Raw genomic sequence first — 25,689 nt, 5'->3', positions numbered from 1 at the left:
CTACCAATGAACTGATGTCTGCCCCTGCTTTACCAGCCACTGAGCCTATGTGATCCTTCCATTTGATACCTCTAAAATCTGTTACGTCAGGTATTCGTATGAGTTGACCGATTTCAGCTGTTACTCGTAGATATTGTACTCATAGGACACCAAGTTGTTATCGTTTTGTGGAGGGCATAATTTTGCATTTCTGAACATTTAAAACAAGTTATCAAGCTTTTCACCACTTAGAAATCTTATGGAAGATCTGACTGCATATTTGTGCAGTTTTCTTTCAGACAATATCTCTTTATAGATAATATCAATCGTGAAAAGTCTGACGTTGCTAACATATTGTCAGCAAGGTTATTACCGTACAACATTAACAACAGGGGTCCCATCACAATTATGTGAGGGGAGGGGGGGGGGGGGGGGCAAACTCGGAGTTATTCTTACATCTATCGAAGTTGTTGAAGACTCTCCGCCCAAGATCACTTCCTGGGTCCTCCCTACCAAAAAATCCAGTTACAAATTTCCCTTGGTACCCCGTACGGTCGTACTTTTGATAGTAAGCGGAGATGTGGTACGGAATCAAATACTTTTCGGAAATGGAGAAATACTGCATCCACCTGACTGTTAGATATTTCAGGATATCGTGTGAAAAAACTGCGCGTTGGGTTTCATATGGTCGATGTTTACGTTTGAGCTCAAAATATGTTCTACAATTCAACAACAAATGGATCTCAATGATACTAGACGTTAGTTCCGTGGTCCACTTCTTATATATGTTTTTTGTGTATGGGTGTGGCCAGCGCATTCTTCGAACCACTGGGCACCATTTTATGTTCGATGGATCTATGGTAAGTTGTGGTTAAAAGGGGTAACTCAGACGTAACTCCGGTATTGAATATGATAGGAATTCCTTTGGGTTCTGCAGCAGCTTCGTTAAATTTTAGCGGTTTCAGCTGTTTCTCAACACCACTAACATTAATACCTACATCACTTCTCTTTGAAATCGTGCGAGAATTAAGTAGGAGTGACATTCCTGGATAATTCTGCATATAATTGTCGTTATTACTTAGTTGTGTATCAAAATAATCTTAGCCTTGGTCCACGATAGTGGGATTGAAGCATAGTGCAGGCAGGAAGTAAATACTTTTGCCAAGTGATTTATTGTTACCTCTCCTGCCAGTTTGAGGATGTCAACGCTGAGCTCATCATCACCCGGCACTGTTCCCTTCTTCATGCTATCTAGAGCACACTTGACTTCCGATGGGAGTATATATGGAACACTATGTATATCATTTAAATTAGATATACTCAAATTTTCCCCTGGATTGCTATACAAATTGCTATAAAAGTCTCTGATGAACTTCAAAACCGCCTCCTTTTCAGTGATCCGACTGTCATTTCCATCGAGTGCGATAATCTGCTTTTTACCGATTGTGAGTTTGCGTTTGGCTGACTTTAAACTTGTCTTGTTCTCCAAGCTTGCTCGTAAGGTGTCTTCAGTGAATTTCTGTATGTCAGTTTTCATTTCTCTTCGCACTGCCTTACATAGTTCGGAATACGCAACCATGTCGCAATCGGTTTGGATTTTCATTTCTCTCCTCTGTTGTAAAAGGGTTTCAGTTTTGGCACTGAATTTCTTTGGTTGTTTATTTTTTTGGCATAGGCCACCGACTTCTTGTGCACTTGAAACAATCATTTCCGCCAAATCCTGTCAGCTTGCTCTCAATTTTGTACAAAATTTTCACAAAGATCTTGCTAAACCGAATTAGTTCCACACTAGACTCAGCCCAACCTAAAGAACAAGCTGGATTCCGAAGCAATTTTAGCACTATTGACCACATTCTGACCGTTAGTGAAGTGATAAGCAGAGCGAATGAACACCAACTGCCTCTCTGCATTGCCTTTGTTGACTTTGAAAAGGCATTTGACTCCGTTAGCCACGTAGCTGTCCTCCAAGCTTTGAGTGAGCAAGGAGTGGGAGCAGCATACATTGAAGTGCTCAGGAAAATGTACGAGAATTCTTCAGCTTATGTTAACATCGGCGAATCAACTCAAGAATTTCGCATCATGAGGGGTGTCAAGCGAGGCGATCCCATCTCCCCAAAACTGTTCTTTGCTGTATTGGGAATGGCTATGTCAAAGCTGAGCTGGGAAGGTAAGGGAATTAGAATTAATGGAAGAAGGCTTACCAACTTGAGATTTGCTGATGATATTGCCTTACTGGCCAAAGACTTCGCAGAGCTCCAAAACTTAGTTACTGATCTTGCAACGGAATGTCAGCTGGTTGGCTTGAAGATGAACCTTTCCAAAACAAAAGTAATACCCAACAAATGGGTCCCAGCTGGAGATGTGAAAGTCAAGGACAGTCTACTAGAAGAGGTCAGTGAATATGTCTACCTTGGCCAGATTATAAATATGAAGGGAGACATAAGGCCAGAAATCTATCGACGCATCAAGCTTGGCTGGCAAGCATTTGGGAAGAATTCAAAAGTATTAAGATCAAAAATGCCAGTAAATCTGAAGAAAGCAGTATTTGATCAATGCATTCTTCCTGTGATGACGTATGGCTGCGAGACATGGACACTGAACTCATTCACAAAAGGGAAACTTAGGACAGCACAGAGAGCCATGGAGAGATCAATGCTGGGCTATACAAGAAAGGACAGGAAAAGGGCACATGAAATCCGGTCTGTGACAAAGGTTAATGACATCTTAGAGAGAGTAGGTTCCTTGAAATGGCAGTGGGCTGGCCACGTTGCAAGAAGAAAAGACAACAGATGGACGAAGCTAGTACTGGAGTGTAGTCCGAGAGAGCACCGGAGGCCTAGAGGAAGACCACCAGACAGATGGGACAAAGACATCAAGAAGATCGCTGGTAACACCTGGCAGAGAACTGCCCAAGACCGTCCCACTTGGAGAAGACTTCTGAAAGCCTACCTGAATCCACGACTCGAAGAGGCCACATCATCTAATGATTGAATTGGCTGATGATGATGATGATGATGATGATGATGATGATGATGATGATGATGATGATTACTTAGTTGAAGATGCATATACATTACGAGGGGCGTTTGAAAAGTCCGTGCAAAAATAAAAACGACTTAAGTGTTTGGGGTAAACCTTTTTTTTTATTTTTCGACTTTTAGACTTACACACTTCGTCCAACGCTGTTCTAATTTGTTGAAGAAATTGTCCAAGTCTGCAAAATAGCTATTAGTTGCTGCAATCACTTCCTCGTTTGAATAAAATCTTTGTCCCGCCAGCCATTTCTTCAAATTGGGGAACAAATAGTAGTCCAAGGGAGCCAAGTCTGGAGAATAGGGGAGATGTGAAACTAGTTGGAATCCTATTTCCATTAATTTTGCGACCACAACTGCTGAGATGTGTGCTGGTGCATTGTCGTGATGGAAAGGACTTTTTTGCGGTCCAATCGCCGGCGTTTTTCTTGCAGCTCGGTTTTCAAACGGTCCAGTAACAATGAATAATATTCGCCTGTAATCCTGTAATCGTTTTACCCTTTCCCCAGATAGTCGATGAAGATTATCCCTTGGGAATCCCAAAAGACAGTCGCCATAACCTTTCCGGCCGAAGGAATGGTCTTCGCCGTTTTTGATGCAGATACTCCCTTGGTAACCCATTATTTAGATTGTTGTTTGGTCTCAGGAGTATAGTAATGTATCCATGTTTCATCCACAGAGACGAAACAACGCTTAAAGTCCTGCGGATTCTTCGTGAACAGCACCAAACCATACTTGCAAACTTCGCACGATTCTGTTTTTGGTCAAGCGTGAGCAATCGCGGAACCCATCTTGCGGATAGCTTACTCATGTCCAAATGTTTATGCAAAATGTTATGTACCCGTTCATTCGAGATGCCCACAGCACTATCAATCTCACGCACCTTAACTCTTCTGTCATCCATCACCATATCATGGATTTTATCAATGATTTATGAAGTCGTAACCTTCTCAGGGCGTCCAGAACGTTCAGCATCACTTGTGCCCATATGACCACTCGGAAAATTTTGAAACCACTTATAAACTGTTCTAATCTAAGGTTCAGAGTCACCGTAACGTTTGCCAGGCTTCTCTTTAGTCTCCTGAGGCGTTTTGCCTTTCATAAAGTGATGTTTAATCACCACACGAAATTCTTTTTTGTACATTTTTTGACAATCACTCGACTTCCTTGATTCACAAGAATGCCAAACACAAAGAAATAGACCAATATGGCTGAAACTTGGTGTGTGTTCTTTCCAAAGATGCTACTAACATGACCTCGATAGGCGCCGGTGGTGCCATTCTCGGACTTTGCACGGACTTTTCAAACACTCATCCCTCCCCCTCCCCCCCTTCCCCCCTCCCCCCCCCGCGTATATCAAAACTTAAGTAACAAAACAACAAAATTTTAAGGTGACAACGCATAACGATTTTTCATAATAGGACAGAGTATCTATGCACGGTAATGTTATCGAAATTGCCCTAAAACGGAGCTACTAAATCCGGTTTTTCGAAAATCCTTCACCAAAGAAGTCGAAGTAAATATTCCAGACTTCAAATCAAGAACTGCTGTCAACATGATTAACTTAGTAGGTATGTTTAATGCAGCGAAACAAATCAATTAATAAAAGAATGTCTTCTGGTCCAGATTGTATGCTAAGTAGGTTCCTTTCAAAGTATGCTGATGTAATACCTCCATATTTAGCGATTGTATACAACCGCTCGCTCGACGAAGGATCCATATAAAAAAAAAAAAAAATACCGGAAAGCTGCTCGGGTCACACCAACACTGAAGAAAGGAAATAGGAGTAATCCGCTGCCTTACAGACCCATGTCACGGACGTCGAGTTCCAGTAGGATTTTGGATGAATCACCTCCAAGAAAAGTATCTGTTGACTGACAGCACGGATTAAGCCTAATCGGTCTTGTAAAATACAACTAGCTCCTTATTCACGCTAAGTAATGAGTACTATCGACGGGGGGTCTCAAACAGATTCCATATTTCTATATTTCGAGAAGGCTTTTGCCACCGTTCGTCACAAGCGACTTCTAATGAAATTGCGGGCCTATTGAGTATCGTCTCAATTGTGCGACTGGATTAATGATTTCCTGTCAGAAAGGTCACAGTTCGTAGTAACTGACGAGGAATCATTGAGTAAAACAAAAGTTCTGGTAGGTTCTTCAAAAATGGTTCAAATGGCTCTGAGCACTATGGGACTCAACTGCTGAGGTCATAAGTCCCCTAGAACTTAGAACTAACCTAACTAACCTAAGGACATCAGACACATTCATGCCCGAGGCAGGATTCGAACCTGCGACCGTAGCGGTCGCGCGGTTCCAGACTGTAGCGCGAGAACCGCTCGGCCATCAGCGGCCGGCTCTGGTAGGTTCTGATTTAGGAGACAATCTCAGCAGCCCTCTTACATTGTTTGCAGGGTAGTTATGTAGATGTAGATATAAATGCAGATATGAAAGAAGGAAAAGTAGGATACAAACGTTAAAACAAATAGAACCAGTGTCATATGCCCATGTAGTCGTAGAGCGTTATGTAGACAATTGGTGGCGCCCTTGCTCTTCTTCCAGCAGGAGGATATTTTATTCACGTCGGTCATTTGCATAGAGGCGTCGACGCGGCTCGGATAGGGCCGCGCAGCTCCCCACTGTGGCCGGAGGGAGCGGGCGAGCAAGGACCCATGGTGCAGGCAGGCTGCGACGTAGTGAGCAGGTAGTTTCCAGGTAAACAGGGTGCAGATGTCGCAGATTCGTGGCTGGGTGCAAATTTCACTTGATGCAGTTTTCATATATCCGACTTTTATCACCTCAGTGTATATTCGTCATGTCCCACAGATGTTCTGTGGGACTCATGTCGGGCGATCCGGTTGGCCAAACCATTCCCTCTAATTGTCCAAAATGTTATTCAAAACCAGTCACGAACAACTGCGGCCCGATAACATGGCGCATTGTCACCCACAAAAATTTCATCTTTGTATGGGAACATAAAGTGCATGACTGGCTGCAATTGGTCACCAAGTAGCCGAACGTAACCATTTCGAGTCAGTGATCGGTTCAGTTAGACTAGAGGACCCAGTCTACTTCATGTAAATACAGCCCACACCATTATGGAGCCACCATAAGCTTGCACAGTGTCTTGTTGACAACCTGGGTCAATGGCTTTGTGGGGTCTATACCACATTCGAACCCTACCATCACCTCTTACCTGGTGAAATCGGGACGTATCTGACCAGGACACTATTTTCCGGTCGTTTAAGGTCCAATTCATATGGTCACGAGCCTAGGAGAGGCGCTGCAGGCGATGTCTTGCTGTTAGCAAAGGCAGTCGCGTCGGTCGTCCGCTGCCAAAGCACATTAAAGCCAAAATTCGCCACACTGTCCTAATGGAAACGTCCGTCATACGTCCCACATTGATTTCTGCACTTATTTCACACAGTGTTGCTAGTCTGTTAGCACTGACAACTAGCAAACGCCGCTGCTCTCGGTCGTAAAGACCATCGGCCACTGCGTTGTTCATGGTGAGACGTAATGCCTGAGATTTGGTGTTCTCACAATCTCTTCGACATTGTGATTCTCGAAATGTTGAATTCCCTAACGATTTCCGAAATGGAATGTCCCATGCATCTGGCTCCCAGTACCATTCCGCGTTCATCAAAGTTTGTTAGTTCCCGTCATGCCGCCATAACCACGTCGCAAAACTTTTCACATTACTCACCTGAGTGCAAATGGCAGCTCCGCCCATGAATTGCCCTTTTATATCTTGGATGCGCAGTACTATCGCCATCTGTCTATGTTTATATCGCTATCTGATGATATCTGTCACCTCAGTGTAACCTCCTTGATAGAAGAGATTCACACAGTAACGTAAACGAAGCTCACCACTTTGATCTGCCAGAGGAGATAGGACGCTCTGTGATCAAGCAGTCGGGCAACCTCAGGCGAAGGTGTCTGGCAACTCCTTGTCAGTACTGCTGTGAACGCAGCCCGACGTTCCCCAGCCCAAGCTTTTGCTCCGTTGCTAATGATCTCATGGCCGACAGGAAGTTAAATATGAGTCGTCTTCTCCTCATTCACTCCCCCTCCCTCCCCAAAAAAAAATCAATCTCTCACTCCCCCCCCTCTTTCCCCCTCCCCCCTAGCTCAAAAACACACACACACACACACACACACACACAGACAGAGAGAGAGAGAGAGAGAGAGAGAGAGAGAGAGAATGAACAAACGATAAATACTGGCCGGGTGTTGTCACAATGGCTGCGCTTTCGCTGTTAGTAGCTTGGGTGCAGTAGTGTAACAGGCCAACCGCAACAGGCAGTGCTGTGCTGGCACAAGCCGGCAGCGCGGCGGCTGAATGGGCTGTCTGATTGCGAGGCAGAAGGGCACAATGGCCTCGCCTGCCTGCCTGCCACGCAAAATGCCGCCGCCAGAAGAGGAGGCTGCTGACCACCGCAGGCGGGTTCGAACCCGCGATACTCCACTTCTAAACTGCTCGCTTCGCGCTATTGGCAGCTCCCCTCTATTGTCTCAGCCGACAACCATCCGTATCCCTATAGTTAGCTGAACGACAACGGCGCCACACAAGTTATCTGCGACTCAGCGAGGCACGCGCTTTTGTGTGTGTGTGTGTGTGTGTGTGTGTGCAAGCGAGCGAGCGCGCGCGGGGGGGGGGGGGGGGGGGAATCGATTGCAAGTGTACGTGCGGGCAAGGTACGGTTATTCTATTTACCTGGGCGCATCAGTCGGTTCTGCTGCCTGCTTCCACGTAAAGCTTGCCACACTTTCACAATGCATAAGGCAGTCGAAAAAATTAATAAGATTTAAATAATGTATGGCAAATTTCTCCAAATTGTTAAAGCAGTGTGAACGCAAGATATTGTTTACAGATGACGCATCGTTTACTATACAGGGTGTTAGGGGTATGCGTACCGATTTTGTGATAGGATGTGCCCACTTCAGTGTGTTAATTCCTTTTTCTCTGCGTCTGAGAGTCTTCCCGCAAACACAGCACATAATTTAGTACCTGACGTTTTCTGCGTGGTCGTAACTACACCACGATGTGGACTATGCATGTCAGTGCCGACTATCAATTTCGCGTCGACACTACAATACTTGACCTGCTGCCCAGAGTAAAATAAAAGTTAACGCCTTGCTTGTGCCACGCATACTTGGAGATATTAACCAACCTAAAAACATGCTACCCACAACAGCTACAATTATTTGTCTGCATAAGAAGTAAATGCCGATTTATTGTTGTTCAGTGTCCGCAGCTCATAGTCTTACGGTAGCGTTTTCGCTTCCCGCGCACGGGGTCCCGGGTTCGATTCCCGACGGGGTGAGGGATTTTCTCTGCCTCGAGATGACTGGGTTTTGTGTGTCTTCCATTATCATATCATCATCATTGACTCGCCGAAGTGGCGTCAACTAAAAAGGACTTGCAATACGGCGGCCGAACTCCCCCCGCATGGGGCCTCCCGGCCAACAATGCCATACGATCATTTCATTTCAATGTTGCCCAGTACACTGTCCTCAGTCGCCAACCAAAATGTCTGTACTTATACCCCAAGACCCCGTACAATCATGGGAAAATCAGTCGACGCAAGTAGCACTAATGAACCGTTAGATAAACAACGATGTTGGTATGTTAACTGTGGTGCACGCTTTTCGAGAACAGAATTACCGGTCCTGTTTTGTTGGTGGAACACTAAATATCCATAAGCAGGCCTATCTACAGTTCTTGACAGATGCGTTGCCGCAGCTATTGGAAGACATCCTACTGGATTTAAAGCAGTTTAAGTGTGGCGTCAACACGACGGCTGACACCCCATCAAGCATAGGTAACGATTATTTTTTCTTGGATCGGTCGTTCGGGAAACTCACAATGGCGTACACATTTCGCTATGGACTTATATTTGTGCGGAAAAATGAAACAAGAGGGCTACAAGAAAATGCCTTATATGACTTTCCTAGGTAGCGGTTAAGTCCAGATGAAATTCAAAGGGCAGCATTGTCTGTCTGGATTCGCCTTACGTCATTTAGCATTGCTCAAAGCCAAAATTTTGAGTGCATGATAGGACTACCAAAATAATAAACACAGGAACAGTTCAGTCAGGAAGTTGCGTGTCTGCGTACATTTGAACAAGTAGTGCCGACGTTTGTGGGCACTATTCTCTTGATTGTGGAGGCAGTGGTTCTTGCGATGCTGTTCTCTTGTTGCTATTGGATGAAATTAAAAAAAATTGTTCAAATGGCTCTAAGCACTATGGGACTTAACATCTGAGGTCATCAATGCCTTAGACTTAGAACTACTTGAACCTAACTAACCTAAGGACATCACACACATCCATGCCCGAGGGAGGATTCGAACCTGCGACCGTAGCAGCAGCGCGGTTCCGGACTGAAGCGCCTAGAACCGCTCGGCCACAACGGCCGGCGATGAAACTCCACGTACGTTAAGTCGTTGAAGTTCTCTTCGAAGGCTGTTTCCAATGCTACAGTAAAAAATTATATGGTTCCATTAAAAAAGTCGGCGTCATAAGTTGGCAGCCATAACGGTTAAAAAGTACTTACGTACGTCAATACATACACTACATCGTCCGGTACAACTCAACGAAAACCGCAGTTCGATGTATTTACTCGATCTGAATATATTTGGGATGGCTTGTGCTTAGTTGCTTCATCCTATACAAGCGTGCGTCTGAAAAATTTCTGTTCACATTTTACAGGCTTTCCGGGCGAAGTATACAGACTCATTTGTTCACATTTCAGTACTTATTAATGTTTATAACTTTACTTGTCAAACGATGTACACTGGAGCTCAAATGCTTTTGTGCATGATGGTACGCTTCAATGTGGGCACCATTTGCAGCTCGACAGATATCGAAACGGCACTCCACTTCTCGTCACACGTTCATTGGCATGACAGGTGTTATGGTCTCTACTGTGGCGTAGATCCGATGTCTTAAATCAACAGATCTCAAATCTTTGTTCTGTAAACAACGCCCTTCTTGGACTGAAATGCAGCGGAGTCAGATCGAGAGACTGAGGGGCCAGGCAGTGGGGCCCACTCTTAAGATCTAACGTTCAGGAACAGTCTCATTGGGCACACGTGGTAACATCCATACGATAGTGGGGTGGGGGACCATCCTGTCCGAAAATGACATCGGGAAGTATCTGTGGAACTGCACAGTTCGCGAACATGTCGAGATAGATGTGCTCTGTTACTGTTCACTGTACACTCAGAACAAAAAACAAAACAAAAAAAAGATCGATCATGCCATGTTCATTTAATCACAACCACACATTAACTTTTGGTGTGTCTCGTACTCAATCGATTCTCCTGCAGTCTCACTTCTCCATATTCGACAATTACGAGGCACGTTTTTTTTAAGTAAGTACCGTTTTGAAATTTAAAAAAGACGTGCTAAGATATCTCAATAATTTTATTTTTACATGAATGCCTGTACCTTACTCTACTTTTCTACATAATTTCCGTCAATATTGACGCACTTGTCATAACATTGTACCAGTTTTTGAATACCCTCCTCATAGAAGCCTGCCGCCTTACTTGTTAACCACTGCATCACCACTGTTTTGACTTCGTCATCGTCTTGAAGACGCTGACCGCCCAGGTGTTTCTTCAAGTGCAGGAACAGATGGTAGTCACTGGGCGCAAGATTGGGGCTGTACGGAGGATGGTCTAGAATTTCCCATCGAAAAGATGTGATGAGATCTTCGTTCTGATTCGCCACATGCGGGCAGCGAAACGATGCCCTTGCTCAACTTCCATGGACTGTTCCTTTGATTCTGATGTAACGTAGGCCACCCATGTTTCATCGTCCGTAACAGTTTGGCTTAAGAAATAATCACCGTCGTTGTGGTACCGCTCAAGGAAAGTCAACGCACTGTCTAAACGTTTGGTTTTCTGCACATCTCTCAACATTTTCGGCATCCAACACGCGCACAATTCAAGTGCTCGGTTACAGTGCCATACAAAACACTACGAGAAACATTAGGAAAGTCATCCCGCAAGGAGGAAGTCGTAAATCGTCTGTTTTCTCTCACTTTATTGTCCACTTCCTGCACCAAACTTTCATTAACGACCGAAGGACGCCCACTCCGTTGTTCATCATGCATATTTGTGCGGCCATCTTTAAATGCTCTCACCCACTTTCTTACCATTCCATCACTCATAATGTTTTCTCCGTAAACTGCTCAGATCTCACGATGAATATCGATCGCTTTTAGGCCTTTAGCACTTAACAGCCCGTACTTCACAGTCGGCGGGGTACTTCACAGTCGGCGGGACTCTATCGGAGGCATCTTAGACACTCAGTACACAACGTAAACAAGGAAGAATCAGACTGTAATGGCGTCCGTGCGTAGATTAAGGTACAGGCTTTCACGTAAAAATAAAATTGAGATATCTTTGCACGTCTATTTTTAATTTCAAAACGGTACTTAAAAAACATGCCTCGTACATCGGTTAACTTTGCCACTGACATGGAAGGTAGATTAATCACTGAACAGCACAGCATTGAGGAAGTCGCTGTTTCCGTCTATACCCCCGATGCAACGTTTCAACAACAAAATCACATCGTCAGCGCTGATCCTCAGTCTTAAGATGATGCAAAAGTAGAAGCTTGTAAGCAAGCAACCGGAGACGTTTGTGTCTTACACCGTCGGGTTGGAGACGGCTAATCCCCTATTAGACTGTCGAATAAATTTACAGGGGCCCCTAGCGAATGCTTCGAGTATACGTTCTGTAAACTCTCCATTCACACGTGATCTAGGATGTTTTGCAGCATTTGAAATCAAGCTTCCCGTTGCTCTAACTGTTCTGTCCCACTGATAAATGATTTACGTGTCGGAAGATGCACGTTCCATTCTCTTTTTTCACGTCGCTGAACACTGTAACTTCTCTGAATGAAAATGTTTGTTGTTAACTAAGCCTGGACTGTTTCCTAGTCTTACGTTTCGTGTGCCTGTGTTGTCCTGAACAATACAATGGATGTAATTACGAAACGCTATCTGATGAGTTTCCAAATAACTGAGACCGTATAATTGTGTACTTCTATTGCAATTAGCTTCAACCAAATTATTTAGAAAACCTAAAGCTGGAAATTGTATAAGCTGTCCTGTCAAACTCTGTGTTGTGAACAGTGCTACAACGTTGACGTCACAATACATGACTTTCAAAACTAACAGAATGAAAAATGCTACATAAAATTACAAATCGTATTTTAAAAGAATAAATAACCAAATTGTTTCTATTACAATTCCCTGTAAATTTACATGCGTAAACTGACCAAGACCGTACCAAACATTAGATAACAGATACGCAAACGTAACACCACACTGTAATAAAGACTGTTTGACAAGGAAATGTAATTAGAACTGAAATTTCCTAATCGTGATCATAATTTTGAAGTGCAATGCTACTCCGTGAATGATCTTACCATGTTCCGACTGTTATGTAAAAGGGTGCCCAACAAATTTTCTTGGCTTGCCTATGGCAACGGAAGTTTGGTGCCGCTCAAAACGGTGAACATAAAAATACTGCGCAGCACCAAACCAGCTAAATAGAAGAAAACTACTCGCAGTGCAGTGCAAGAACGTGCAGCTATTCCAAGCAGATTAATTTTTGACTTCAGCCACTACGTTCTGCAGAGTGCAATGCAGCGACGCACAATAGAAAATCCAATATTTTTCTGAGGAGACGGTGGAGGATATATATAGACTTGCTAAATGACTGAAAGAAGACGAAGTTTTAAAATACTACATTGTGAATACTGAAAATCGTTCAACAGTTACAAACATCTTCGCAAGAAGTATTTTTTATTAAAAGTGACTCTGTCAAGTAATTAATTAATAGACTGGTAAAGGAGGAGTAAAACTTATAGATTCTGAGGGCAAGCCACTTGAAGTAACTTTCACGAATTACGTCTGAACAATGAAACTAACAAATCCGAACTAATACAGAAAAAATACTTTCCGTTTTCCAAATACATCATTAGTTACCAGCAGGCAAACAGTCCAGCAATCTTACATGAGAATCTTCACTTATCAAGTTGATCTGTACCAAATAATATTTGCAAACTTCCAGCACCCTCTGTATCTCTCAGTGCTCTGCGAACTACACTGAAGTGCCAAAGAAGCTAATAAAGGCATGCGTATTCAAAATACAGAGATATGTAAACAGGCAGGATATGACGCTGCAGTCGGCAACGCCTACATAAGACAAGTGTCTGGCGCAGTTCTTAGATATCTCTTACTGCTGCTACAATGGCAGCTTATCAAGATTTAAATGATTTTTAACGTGATCTTATAGTCGGCGAACGATCGATGGGACACAGCATCTCCGAGGTAGCGATGAAGTGGAGATGATTTTCCCGTACGACCATTTCACGAGTGTACCATGAATATCAGGAATCCGGTAAAACATCAAATCTCGGACACGCTGCGACCGGAAAAAGATCCTGCAAGAACGTGACCAACGATGACTCAAGAGAATCGTTCAACGCGACGGAAGTGCAGTACTGAAGCAGATTCCAATGCTGGGCCATTAATAAGTGTCACCGTGCGAACTATTCAACGAAACATCATCAGTATTGGCTTTCTGAGCCGAAGGCCCACTCGTGTACCCTTGATGACTGCACGACACAAAGTTTTACGCCTTGCCTGGGCCCGCCAACACCGACAATGGGCTGTGGACGACTGGAACCATGTTGCCTGGTCGGACGAGTCTCGTTTCAGATTGTATCGAGCGGATGGACGTGAACTGGTATGGGGACAACCTCATGAATCCATGGACACTGCATGTCAGCAGGAGACTGTTCAAGCTGGTGGAGGCTCTGTAATGGTGTGGGGCTTGTGCAATTGGAGTGGTATGGGACCTCTTATACATCTAGATACAACATTGTCAGATGACAAGTTCGTAACCATCCTGTCTGATCACCTGTATCCATTCATGTCCATTGTGCATTCCGTCGGACTTGGGCAATTCCAGCAGGACAATGCGACATCCCACACGTCCAGAATTGCTACACAGTGGCTCCGGGAACACTCTTCTGAGTTCAGACACTTCCGATGGCCACTAAAGTCTCCACACATGAACATTAATGAGCATACCTGGAATGCCTTGCAACGCGCTGTTCAGGAAATCTCCATCGCCTCGTAGTCTTACGGATTTATGAACAGCCCTGCAGGATTCATGATGTCAGTTTTCTCCACCAGTACTTCAGACATTAGTCGAGTCCACGCCACGTCGTGTTGCTGCACTTCTGAGAGCTCGCGGGGGCCACACAAGATATGAGGCAGGTGTACCAGTTTGTTTGGCTCTTCAGTATATTTCCAGACCGCTCAGCAGTGTGACCAACACTCGACTAACTAGCCTCTCACGGAATGCTACTAGCAACCAGAGATCACATTGCTTAGACCCCCTGTGCTGCAAGAAATCGACTGCTGCAAACTTCAGTTTGAAAAATATCCAATATACAGCTATGAAATGATACATCGTATTAAACAGAGCTTACATAAATTTTCTTGAATGCAAAAAAGAAGCTATAAAGCTTATAGCATGTGTTTCAGATTGTAACTCAGCTAATCATAGCAAACACAGCACCTTTCGTTGTGGCGTTCAAGTACTGACTGTCAGGAGCGCTCTGCCTGCTCACAGTAGACATTTGTGCGCATGCTCGCACATGCGGTATACGACTCAGCGTTGTTCATGAAATGTGAGGATCGCATCTTAGAGTGTCTCTGTCGATTGCGTATTCATCCAACAACATAAAATGTCGAGTTCTTACGTTATCACCATATGTTTGTGTGTACCTCTAGGCCGGACACCCTCCGTTAGTGTCAATAGGATCCACTATGTAAAAGTCCAGTTTGTTGGAAGATTATAATTGATGAGATGGCTGTTTCCAGCTGTATGAGTATCGTGACGCAGTGGTTGCTCTAAGCAGCGAGACTGACGCGAAGGTTGTAACGTCCCCTTAGAAAAATTATGAATGAAGTTTGGAAGGTAGGAGACGAGGTACTGGCAGAAGTAAAGCTGTGAGTACCGGGCGTGAATTGTGCTTCGGTAGCTCAGTTGGTAGAGCACTTGCCCGCGAAAGGCAAAGGTCCCGAGTTCGAGTCTTGGTCGGGCGCACAGTTTTAATCTGCCAGGAAGTTTCATATCAGCGCACACTCCGCTGCAGAGTGAAAATCTCATTCTGGAAACATCCCCCAGGCTGTGGCTAAGCCATGTCTCCGCCATATCCTTTCTTTCAGGAGTGCTAGTTCTGCAAGGTTCGCAGGAGAGCTTCTGTAAAGTTTGGAAGGTAGGAGACGAGGTACTGGCAGAAGTAAAGCTGTGAGTACCGGGCGTGAGTCGTGCTTCGGTAGCTCAGTTGGTAGAGCATTTGCCCGCGAAAGGCAAAGGTCCCGAGTTCGAGTCTCGGTCGGGCACACATTTTTAATCTGCCAGGAAGTTTTATGAATGACTGTGCTGGTAAACCTCTTCCGTTATTAGATTTTCAAACAGCTGAGCAAAATTGAACGTGCTCAGACATTTCTCTCTTTACTTGTTTTGATCAACACTAAACTGACACACAATATTTTTAGCGCAACGCAATCTCACTTTCAGTAATCTCTAAAATAGAACGGTCCTGACCAAGAATAATAACCTATACCTCTTTCATTTCACTTACCTCACAAAAATCTTCGTTACTGGAACTACTGCAATATAGCGAGCGCCAATACTGCCAGCTAAATAAAAGATTCTAACTACTGAAGGCGCTAACTACTGATAGGAATAGCTGGCAAATGAAAGATTTTGGTAGAGAAGAAAAAATGTATTTACCTTAATAGTGTTGAAAAGTTTATATATATATATGTTCACATGTGTGTGAAATCTTATGGGACTTAACTGCTAGGGTCATCAGTCCCTAAACTTACACACTACTTAACCTACATTATCCTAAGGACAAACACACACACCCATGCCCGAGGGAGGACTCGAACCTCCGCCGAGACCAGCCGCACGGTCCATGACTGCAACGCCTTAGACCGCTCGGCTAATCCCGCGCGGCTTATATATATAATCAGTTATTCAATCTGTATATTGAGCAATCAGTAAAGGAAACAAAAGAAAAATTCGGAGTAGGTATTAAAATCCATGGAGAAGAAATAAAAACTTTGAGGTTCGCCAATGACATTGTAATTCTGTCAGAGACAGCAAAGGAAGAGCAGTTGAATGGAATGGACAGCGTCTTGAAAGGAGAATACAAGATGAACATCAACAAAAGTAAAACGAGGATAATGGAATGTAGTCGAATTAAGTCGGGTGATGCTGAGGGAATTAGATTAGGAAATGAGACACTTAAAGTAGTAAAGGAGTTTTGCTATTTGGGGAGCAAAATAACTGATGATGGTTGAAGTAGAGAGGATATAAATTGTAGACTGGCAATGGCAAGGGAAGCGTTTCTGAAGAAGAGAAATTTGTTAACATCGAGTATAGATTTAAGTGTCAGGGAATCGCTTCTGAAAGTATTTGTATGGAGTGTAGCCATGTATGGAAGCGAAACATGGACAAGAAGAGAATAGAAGCTTTCGAAATGTGGTGCTATAGAAGAATGCTGAAGATTAGATGGGTAGATCACATAACTAATGAGGAGGTATTGAATAGAATTGGGGAGAAGAGGAGTTTGTGGCACAACTTGACATGAAGAAGGGACCGGTTGGTAGGACACGTTCTGAGGCATCATGGGATCACAAATTTAGCATTGGAGGGCAGCGTGGAGGGTAAAAATCGTAGAGGGAGAACAAGAGATGAGTACACTAAGCAGATTCAGAAGGATGTAGGTTGCAGTAAGTACCGGGAGATGAAGCAGCTTGCACAGGATAGAGAGGCATGGAGAGCTGCATCAAACCAGTCTCAGGACTGAAGACCACAACAACAACTGACATCCAGTCTTACAAATTTCTTTTTTCTGACGGACACACGTGCAGATCGTCCGCTCTCAAAATGCTGCCATCTCCCCCCCCCCCCCCCCCCCCCCCCCCCACATCCACCACTTCTGGCGGCTCACCTCCAACTGCGCAACGCTACGCGCTGTTCACATCCAACTGCCCAACACTACAGTAGCGAATATTCCAACAACGCCAATCAGCCACAGACTGCACACAGCACAGTCAGTGATTTTCATACAGAGCGCCACGTGGCGTTACCAACAGAAAAACCTAAACAGCCTATTTACAAGGTGAGAGTACGGCTGGCTTCTGTCAAAGCGACCACCGCCAGAGCGGGGTTGCGGCTGTCGGCGGCCAAGCGAAAGGAAGCCATAGAGGGGCGCGCAGCACCTCCAGGTGAGCCGGCGTATTTGGACAGCTGATGGCGGACGCGCTCTTGAGCTTCCCAAACAGGACGACTCTAGCTTATCTCTAATGCGAGCCGCGACGTTACCGTCGCCACACAAGACATCCTTCCGCTCCCTATATACTGCTCCCACGTGCTGTGCTTAAGCTGCTACTTCACACCCATCTTATCCGAACGAAAGACGCCCGGTAGACTTTTTAACCCTAAGACGCATTTATGGTGTGTTAAAAACGTAGCGTTTATTACAACTGACAGACACAAACAAAAATGAAAAAAAGGATACATTGCTCTAGATCTTACAAAAATTGAAAGTGTATCATGACGTATCTATGCTTTGCAAGACGAGGCCGTTTGTTCCTCCTGAACAAACTGACTATATTTATATTTTATGATCTGACACATCTGTAAACACTATGAGGCGAAGCGCCGTATACCGAACCTGCCTTGGAGGCGGTCAAGTGGGAGATGTGCTTCAGAGCTGGATAGTGACAGATGGTGACGCGAGACTGAACGCGCACGTAGTTTATGTATCAGCCGATAGAGGACAATATTAGATAGGGGGACTGTGATTTTAGTTTCGATTCTGCCCACTAGAGTGCACTAAAGAAATAGAATGTTTTTCATAAACTGTTCTAGTCTTTTCATAAAGTGTTGTTATGTCTTTTTGTGTATGTAAAATGCTATAAATGTGTTTTAGCACTATGAATGATGCGTGAGTGTGATTTAAGGTTAATATGAAGATAATTGTTTAACGAATTATGTAGTGGTATTTAGTGTGGGATCATTTCGAAGAAGTATGGATATGGACAAAGGGGATTTTTGTGGAATAGATTTGTAAAGTAAGTTTATGGTAAAGGGAAAGTTAATTCAGGTATAAATAACGATAGTAAATAACTTTATGCATAAGCAAAACTTCAGCATATTAGATAATTACGTCAGTAAAAAGTGCAGTCGTTAGGTTTACTATTTTGCGATTGTTTATTGCTGAAAAGCGCAGATTGACGAGGGAGAATGTTGTTTTGCTATTGGCTCTTGAGTAAACCGACCAATGGTAAAGCAATATTCTTCGCGCGCCTTTCTCTGCTGGTAGAGCTAGCTGCTGCGTAGAAAGGCCTTGTCTGCTAAGACTACGATGCTCTGTTGCCTCATTGGATGACGGTTTCGGACACAGGTTTCCATCAGCAGTTCATTTTTGTCGTGGAACCCTGTAAAAATCTCGATTGTTTTTCTGTATACGGGAGAAAAATAAACTGTAGATGGAGACCTGTGTTCGAAACCGTCTTCAGCCTGTTCTCAATTTGTTCCTCAAGCCACCCTCAACAACCCTTTAATTTTATCGCAATATTTCTGGGACACCCTGTATATATCTCTTATTTTTGACAGCATAATTCGAATTGACTTACATTTTCTTTTTTACGACATGCCAAAGAAACTTGTGAGTAAAATTCATGTAATTATCCAATTATGCCACCGTGGTAATCGGCACAAAAATTTATATCTGCAACTGTCGTGCAGTATCTCGATTTGTGAGCGTTTGGATATGACAGTAATCGGATGTTGAATGGCATGGGAACGTGAAGGCAGGCTTGCTCATCGTCAAGGTTCCGATCGACCGTGCCTGACCACCAAGTAGGAGGAGCATAATATTCTGCACCAACAACATTGTAGCCCCTTTTTCTGCATCTGTCATCCCATATAAAATAATGGACCCCTGTAAAACTCTGCGTCGACCTCACCATTGCTAAGACACTAACACCAGCACATATGGAGGCTATTGTCACTACAACAACACAAAGGGTTGCGTCTAGAGTGGTGCCGCCATTGAGAATCATAGATTGCTGATGAATGGGTGGCAGCGTGTTAAGCTACGAATCAGTGTTCTGCATGCCTTGGATGGCCACCGTTGGTGACAATAGTGGTGGCCCGGGGAGAAGCGCCATTCCTGCCATGTCTTTGGAAAGGTACAGCTGTGTTATTCCTGACGTCGTAGTGTTGGAGCCATCAGGTGTGACTTCAATGTAATTGATGGTGACAGAGGGAACTAACGGCACAGCGACATTTCAGGGACAGTCAGATCCAACGCCAACCCCCTCTCTTCCGTCCACCACCACTCCTCAGGGTACCAAGCATCATCAGGTGGACTTAGTTTCATGCCCTTTATGTGAGTCAAACAGCAGCACCAGCAGCAGGAGGTCATTCATACTTTGTTTTGTTTTTGCAATTTGTATCCGAGTATTGCACGCAATAGCATTGTATGCAAGCACCCTGTTTCTGTTGCTGTTTAGAATTCGCGGACAATTCGTTACGATTTTGTCGATTTTCTCCCAGTATTCCGCAAACACCTTCTTTTCTACACGACGCACGTAAATATGGGGCGGTAAATGTCAAACAGTTAGAACAATGTAATAAATACATTCTTTCTACAAACCACGTTCACATTGCACTGTAAGGAATTTATCCCTATGTTAAAAAGCAATGGCTGCAAAAGAAGTGTTTGACATTGAAAGATTATGGTAATTATCAGCAGGAATGCTCGAACAGTCCACAGGTGTACTGCCGGTCCACAGTGTCCAACGGGCACAATATTTCGGCGATCAGACATGTCGCCATCGTCAGGTGCGCTGACGAACTGAGCTCCTGAGGGCGGGCGGCCGTCTTGAATCCCCTCTCCCTGCGGGGCGTTCTCTCCGCGGTCCGCGCCCGCGGCCGCGCGTCGGCGGTCGCTGAGAGGCTGGCGTCGGCGTCAGTGGTGGCGTCGGTGTAACTGCCTCGTCCGTCCTGCTCGCCCATTAGTTTTCGTTGCTGAATCTCTTTTTAATTAGACTCAATGCTGGTTCCCATACCTTGCTAAGGTTACAGTCGCAATCTCGGCTAATGAGTCCGTCCCTGGTACGAATTTCGATAGCATCTCTAACGACGCTGTTCCAGTATTTAGACGTCTGTGCCAAGACCCTGGTATGTTGGTAGTCCATTTCGTGACTTTCGGACAAACAGTGCTCTGCGACCGCTGACTTGTTGGGGTACCTAAGTCGAGTATGCCTCTCATGTTCTCGGCAACGATCTTCGATGGTGCGCACTGTCTGTCCAATATATGTCTTCTCACACTGTAACACTCTGGCATATGCCGACCTTCCGCAAATCGAGATCGTCTTTGCCGCTTTCCCAGTAATGCTCGTGTTTTATAGGGTGGGCAAAAGACAGTTCCTACACGGTGTTTCCTCAAGACGGCCGCCTGCCCTCAGGAGCTCAGTTCATCAGAACACCTGACGATGGCGACATGTCTGATGGCCGAAATATTGTGCCTGTTGGACACTATGGACCGGCAATACAGTCGTGAACTGTTCGAGCAAGAAATACGCCAGGAGAAACTGAACTGCAGAAACATTCCAGCTGATGTGATTCTTCAAACAATTTTTCGTAACAACCTCTGAGGATAAGAACTAGGAGAACTATGCACTTTATTTAAAAACAAGCAAAGCCTGAGGGAGGACTTCTCTATCTGTCCACAAACTCTCTTGTTGGATAGCTACAGTGGACAGCTTCTATGCCCACAATACGGCTCACACTTCTTAAAGGCCCAGTCCACCACTGGCTCCGCCGATACCCGTGGCAGATCACTCCTACAGTTTCTTCACATCTAAAGATGCAACCAGAATCTTCGAGATGATTTTAATAGTGAGACGCTGGGTGAGGAAATGCTTGCACAGGAGGGAGAAGGCGTTGGCCGTTAGTCTGAGTGCCCGTTGTATGTACTGCCGATACTTGCCATTGGACAGGCACTGTCTGCCGCAGAGACCAGCAGTCCTCATACAAAAGCTAACCCTCAGAGGTAATGCTTATCAGTACGTGTTACAGAATTTGCTCCCATTTTATCTGAACGCCTTCTAATGGGCATTGATATAAGAATTGTCTGCTGGTCGAATCGCATGCCGTATTTAAAAAGAAAATCGTGGTTGGCAGGTTTGAGACGTGCGCATGGGGCTCACAATGCCTGGCGTTTCATTTCGAGATATTTTGGTGTAATATGTCATCTAAGAATCAAATCATGAATAAACAGAAACGTTTCGGCATTGCTTAATGTGTTCCGTCTTCTAAATAACATCTCTAGACAGGCTTTCTCCCTCCAGCTGTCACCCTGACATATTCTCTTCTGTAGCAAGACCTGTACAGTACTTATTTTCATCGACTGGGAGATCATACATGGCTCGCCAAGTCCGGTAATGTCTACAGCGCAGCAGAGGGCTCAAGTACATGAACACCCACCCCCTCCTCATACTCTCACTCCAGAGCAGGGGATTCGGGAGGTCGTCAGTTCAATCCCGCGTCCGGCCATCCTGATCTAGGTTTTCCGTGATTTCCCTAGATCACTTCAGGCAAATGCCGGGATGGTTCCTTTGCAAGGGCACTGCCAATTTCTTTCCCCATCGTTTCCTAATCCGAGCTTGTGCTCCATCTCTAATGACCTCGTTGTCGACGGGACGTTGAACACTGATCTCCTCCTGAGCAGCGGCAGCCGCCGAGCGGAGAGGACGCGCAGCAGCAGCAGCAGCAGCAGCAGTACTTGTCTGATAAACAGTAAATTGCACTTCTGGCCATTAAAATTTCTGCACCACGAAGGTGACGTGCTACAGACGCGAAATTTAACCGACAGGAAAAAGATGCTGTGATACCCAAATGATTAGCTTTTCAGAGCATTCACACAAGGTTGGCAACGGTAGCGACACCTACAGCGTGCTGACATGAGGAAAGTTTCCAACCGATTTCTCATACACAAACAGCAGTTGACCGGCGTTGCCTGGTGAAACGTTGTTGTGATGCATCGTGTAAGGAGGAGAAATGCGTACCATCACGTTTCCGACTTTGATAACGGTCGGATTGTAGCCTATCGCGATTGCGGTTTATCGTATCGCGACATTGCTGCTCGCGTTCGTCGAGGTCCAATGACTGTTAGCAGAATATGGAATCGGTGGCTTCAGGAGGGTAGTACGGAAAGCCGTGCTGGATCCCAACGGCCTCGTGTCACTAGCAGTCGAGATGACAGGCATCTTATCCGCATGACTGTAACGGATCGTGCAGCCACGTCTCGATTCCTGAGTCAACAGATGAGGATGTTTGCAAGACGACAACCATCTGCACGAACAGTTCGACGGCGTTTGCAGCAGCGTGGACTATCAGCCTTGACGCTGCATCACAGACAGGAGCACCTATGATGGTGTACTCAACGACGAACCTGGGTGCACGAATGGCAAAACGTCATTTTTTCGGATGAATCCAGGTTCTGTTTACAGCATCATGATGGTCGCATCCGTGTTTGGCGACATCGCGGTGAACGCACATTGGAAGCGTGTATTCGTCATCGCCATACTGGCGTATCACCCTGCGTGATGGTATGGGGTGCCATTGGTTACACGTCTCGGTCACCTCTTGTTCGCATTGACGGCACTTTGAACAGTGGACGTTACATTTCAGATGTGTTACGACCCGAGGCTATACCCTTCATTCGAACCCTGCGAAACCCTACATTTCTGCAAGATAATGCAGGACCGTATGTTGCAGGTCATGTACGGGCCTTTCTGGATACAGAAAATGTTCGACTGCTGCCCTGGCCAGCACATTCTCCAGATCTCTCACCAATTGAAAACGGGTGGTCAATGGTGGCCGAGCAAGTGGCTCGTCACAATACGCCAGTCACTACACTTGATGAACTGTGGTATCGTGTTAAGCTGCATGGGCAGCCTGTACCTGTACACGCCATACAAGCTCTGTTTGACTCAATGCCCAGGCGTATCAAGGCCGTTATTACGGCCAGAGGTGGTTGTTCTGGGTACTGATTTCTCAGGATCTATGCACCCAAATTGCGTGAAAATGTAATCACATGTCAGTTGTAGTATAGTATATTTGTCCAATGAATACCCGTTTATCATCTGTATGCAGCAATTTTAATGGGCAGTAGTGTAATTTAATCTTTTTCTTTTTCCGCTTGCTTCTGCAAAGAAGAGAACTATACGTGTGTATTTTACTGTGCAGACTTGTGGTTATAAATTTTTTTTTTTTTTATTTTATTTTTTTTTTTTTTTTTTTGCGTGAGTCTTGTGAATATTCTTGCGCAGGGCGGCTTCCTAGTTTAAATTTTACCGTCGCAAGAAACTCCGTCATGCCAGTAAGCTTTGATTTTATGCTAGTAGAGAGCACACAGTTTAGATCAGTGCATTCTATTTTGAATATTTATCTCGCGCAGCAACGTTTCGGTAAACAGGATTTCTTATAACAGGTATCTGTAAATACATCAACTTCAGGAGACTGATTTATTTCTGTTTAATAGCTTGCTGTCTCAGATTGCAGAGAGAAATCTGCACAGCAACTTTTAGTGTCACTTTACTCTCCGTTGGTATATTTTATATACATTTCAATCTCAGTAGCGCCATTTGAGACCTTACATCTATTTTATACACAGTACGATATGGCTAGGGGCTGTGCTTGTGCCGGCCAGTGTGACCGAGCGGTTCTGGGCGCTTCAGTCTGGAACCGCGCGACCGCTACGGTCGCAGGTTCGAATCCTGCCCCAGGCATGGATGTGTGTGATGTCCTTAGGTTAGTTAGGTTTAAGTAGTTCTAGGGGACTGATGACCTCAGATGTTAAGTCCCATAGTGCTCAGAGCCATTTGAACCATTTTTTAACTGTGCTTGTTGTGAGCGGAGACAAGCAGAGTTGGCTGCTGTCCGTAAACAGCTGGAATCTGCGTTGGCTACCGTCGACAAGCTTCTAGCTAATGCTCAAAGTTGCGGTGACATCGCGGCGCCAATGAGGAGACCTGCGATATCTTTGGTGCCACTGGAATCCGCTGGTGACCCGGACGTCCCTGCGGTTTGCGATACGCAACGTATTACCGGTCGGTCCTCACTCCAGATTGGGTGGCAGACAGTGAAGGGTTCGCGTGTCACTGGGCGGAGGGCGAAAGAGGGAGCGGGCCGTGCGCCTGGCTCCCTACGTATTAGCAACAGGTACGAGGTGCTACTCAGCGTTGATAATAACTCTGAGCCAGCACGGGATGCCTCTCCTGTTAAGCCAGCGGTCGATTTTCCTGCCCAGTCCGGACAAGTACAGAGGGTGGGTATGCTTGTCACAGGGAGCTCCAATATCAGGCGGAGCCCCTCAGGGAGATAGCAGGCAAGGCGTGAAAGAATGCTAGCGTGCATTCGGTATGTTTGCCGGGAGGTCTCATCCGTGATGTGGAGGAGGCCCTGTCGGCGGCTATCGAGCGCACTGAGTGCAATCGGCTGAATGAAGTAGTACATGTCGGCACGAATGGCGCCTGCCGCTTGGGTTCTGAGGCCATCCTCGGCTCCTTTCGGCGGTTGGCTGATTTATTGAAGGCAAGTAGCAACGCACACGGGATGCAGGCTAAGCTGTATATTTATAGTATCGTGCCCAGGGTTGATCGCAGTACTCTTGTTTGGAGCAGAGTGGAAGGTCTAAACCTGACTCTGCGACGGGACAGGATATGAATTTCCCGACCTCCGCTATCGGGTGCAGAATTGTAGGGTTCCCCTGATAGGTCAGGCGTACACTATACGCTGGAAGCGGCTACTAGGGCAGCGGAGTGCGTGTAGCGTGCACATGGTTTTTTTTTTAGGTTAAAGAACCCCTCCCTTGGGATCAAAGACTATTTGCCTGTTAAATGAGCCACAGCGACCACAGAAAATCTTGGTCCTCGTACATAAGAGATTCGATTAATATAATTTTAGTAAACTGCAGGAGCATCTAAGGAAAGGTCCCAGGATTAGTATCGCTTGTTGTTGTTGTTGTTGTTGTTGTGGTGGTCATCAGTCCTGTTACTGGTTTGATGCAGCTCTCCATGCTACCCTATCCTGTGCAAACTTCATCTCCCAGTACTTACTGCAACCTACATCCTTCTGAATCTGTTTAGTGTATTCATCTTTTGGTCTCCCTCTACGATTTTTACCCTCCACGCTGCCCTCCAAAGCTAAATTTGTGATCCCTTGATGCCTCAGAACATGTCCTACCAACTGGTCCCTTCTTCTTGTCAAGCTGTGCCACAAACTCCTCTCCAATTCTATTCGATACCTCCTCATTAGTTATGTGATCTACCCATCTAATCTTCAGCATTCTTCTGTAGCACCACATTTCGAAAGCTTCTATTCTCTTCTTGTTCAAACTATTTATCGTCCATGTTTCACGTCCATACATGGCTACACTCCATACAAATACTTTCATAAACGACTTCCTGACACTTAAATCTATACTCGATGTTAACAAATTTCTCTTCTTCAGAAACGCTTCCCTTGCCATTGCCAGTCTACATTTTAT

General features: G+C 45.1%; 1 protein-coding gene and 1 non-coding gene across 2 annotated transcripts in view; both read left to right on the top strand.

Annotated features, from left to right (window-relative positions):
• The window catches only part of LOC126456960 (globin-1), a 289,698-nt gene that overhangs the window by 208,963 nt on the left and 55,046 nt on the right, over positions 1-25,689 (top strand). The window lies entirely within an intron of this gene.
• On the top strand, positions 15,378-15,452 carry Trnas-cga (transfer RNA serine (anticodon CGA)). The gene has a single exon. It is a non-coding gene; the product is annotated as a tRNA-Ser (tRNA).

The sequence above is a fragment of the Schistocerca serialis genome, chromosome 2 (genome assembly GCF_023864345.2).
Source record: "Schistocerca serialis cubense isolate TAMUIC-IGC-003099 chromosome 2, iqSchSeri2.2, whole genome shotgun sequence".
NCBI lineage: Eukaryota > Metazoa > Arthropoda > Insecta > Orthoptera > Acrididae > Schistocerca > Schistocerca serialis.
Note: the sequence above shows the minus strand (reverse complement) of the source record. Positions and strands in the feature narration are given on the sequence as shown.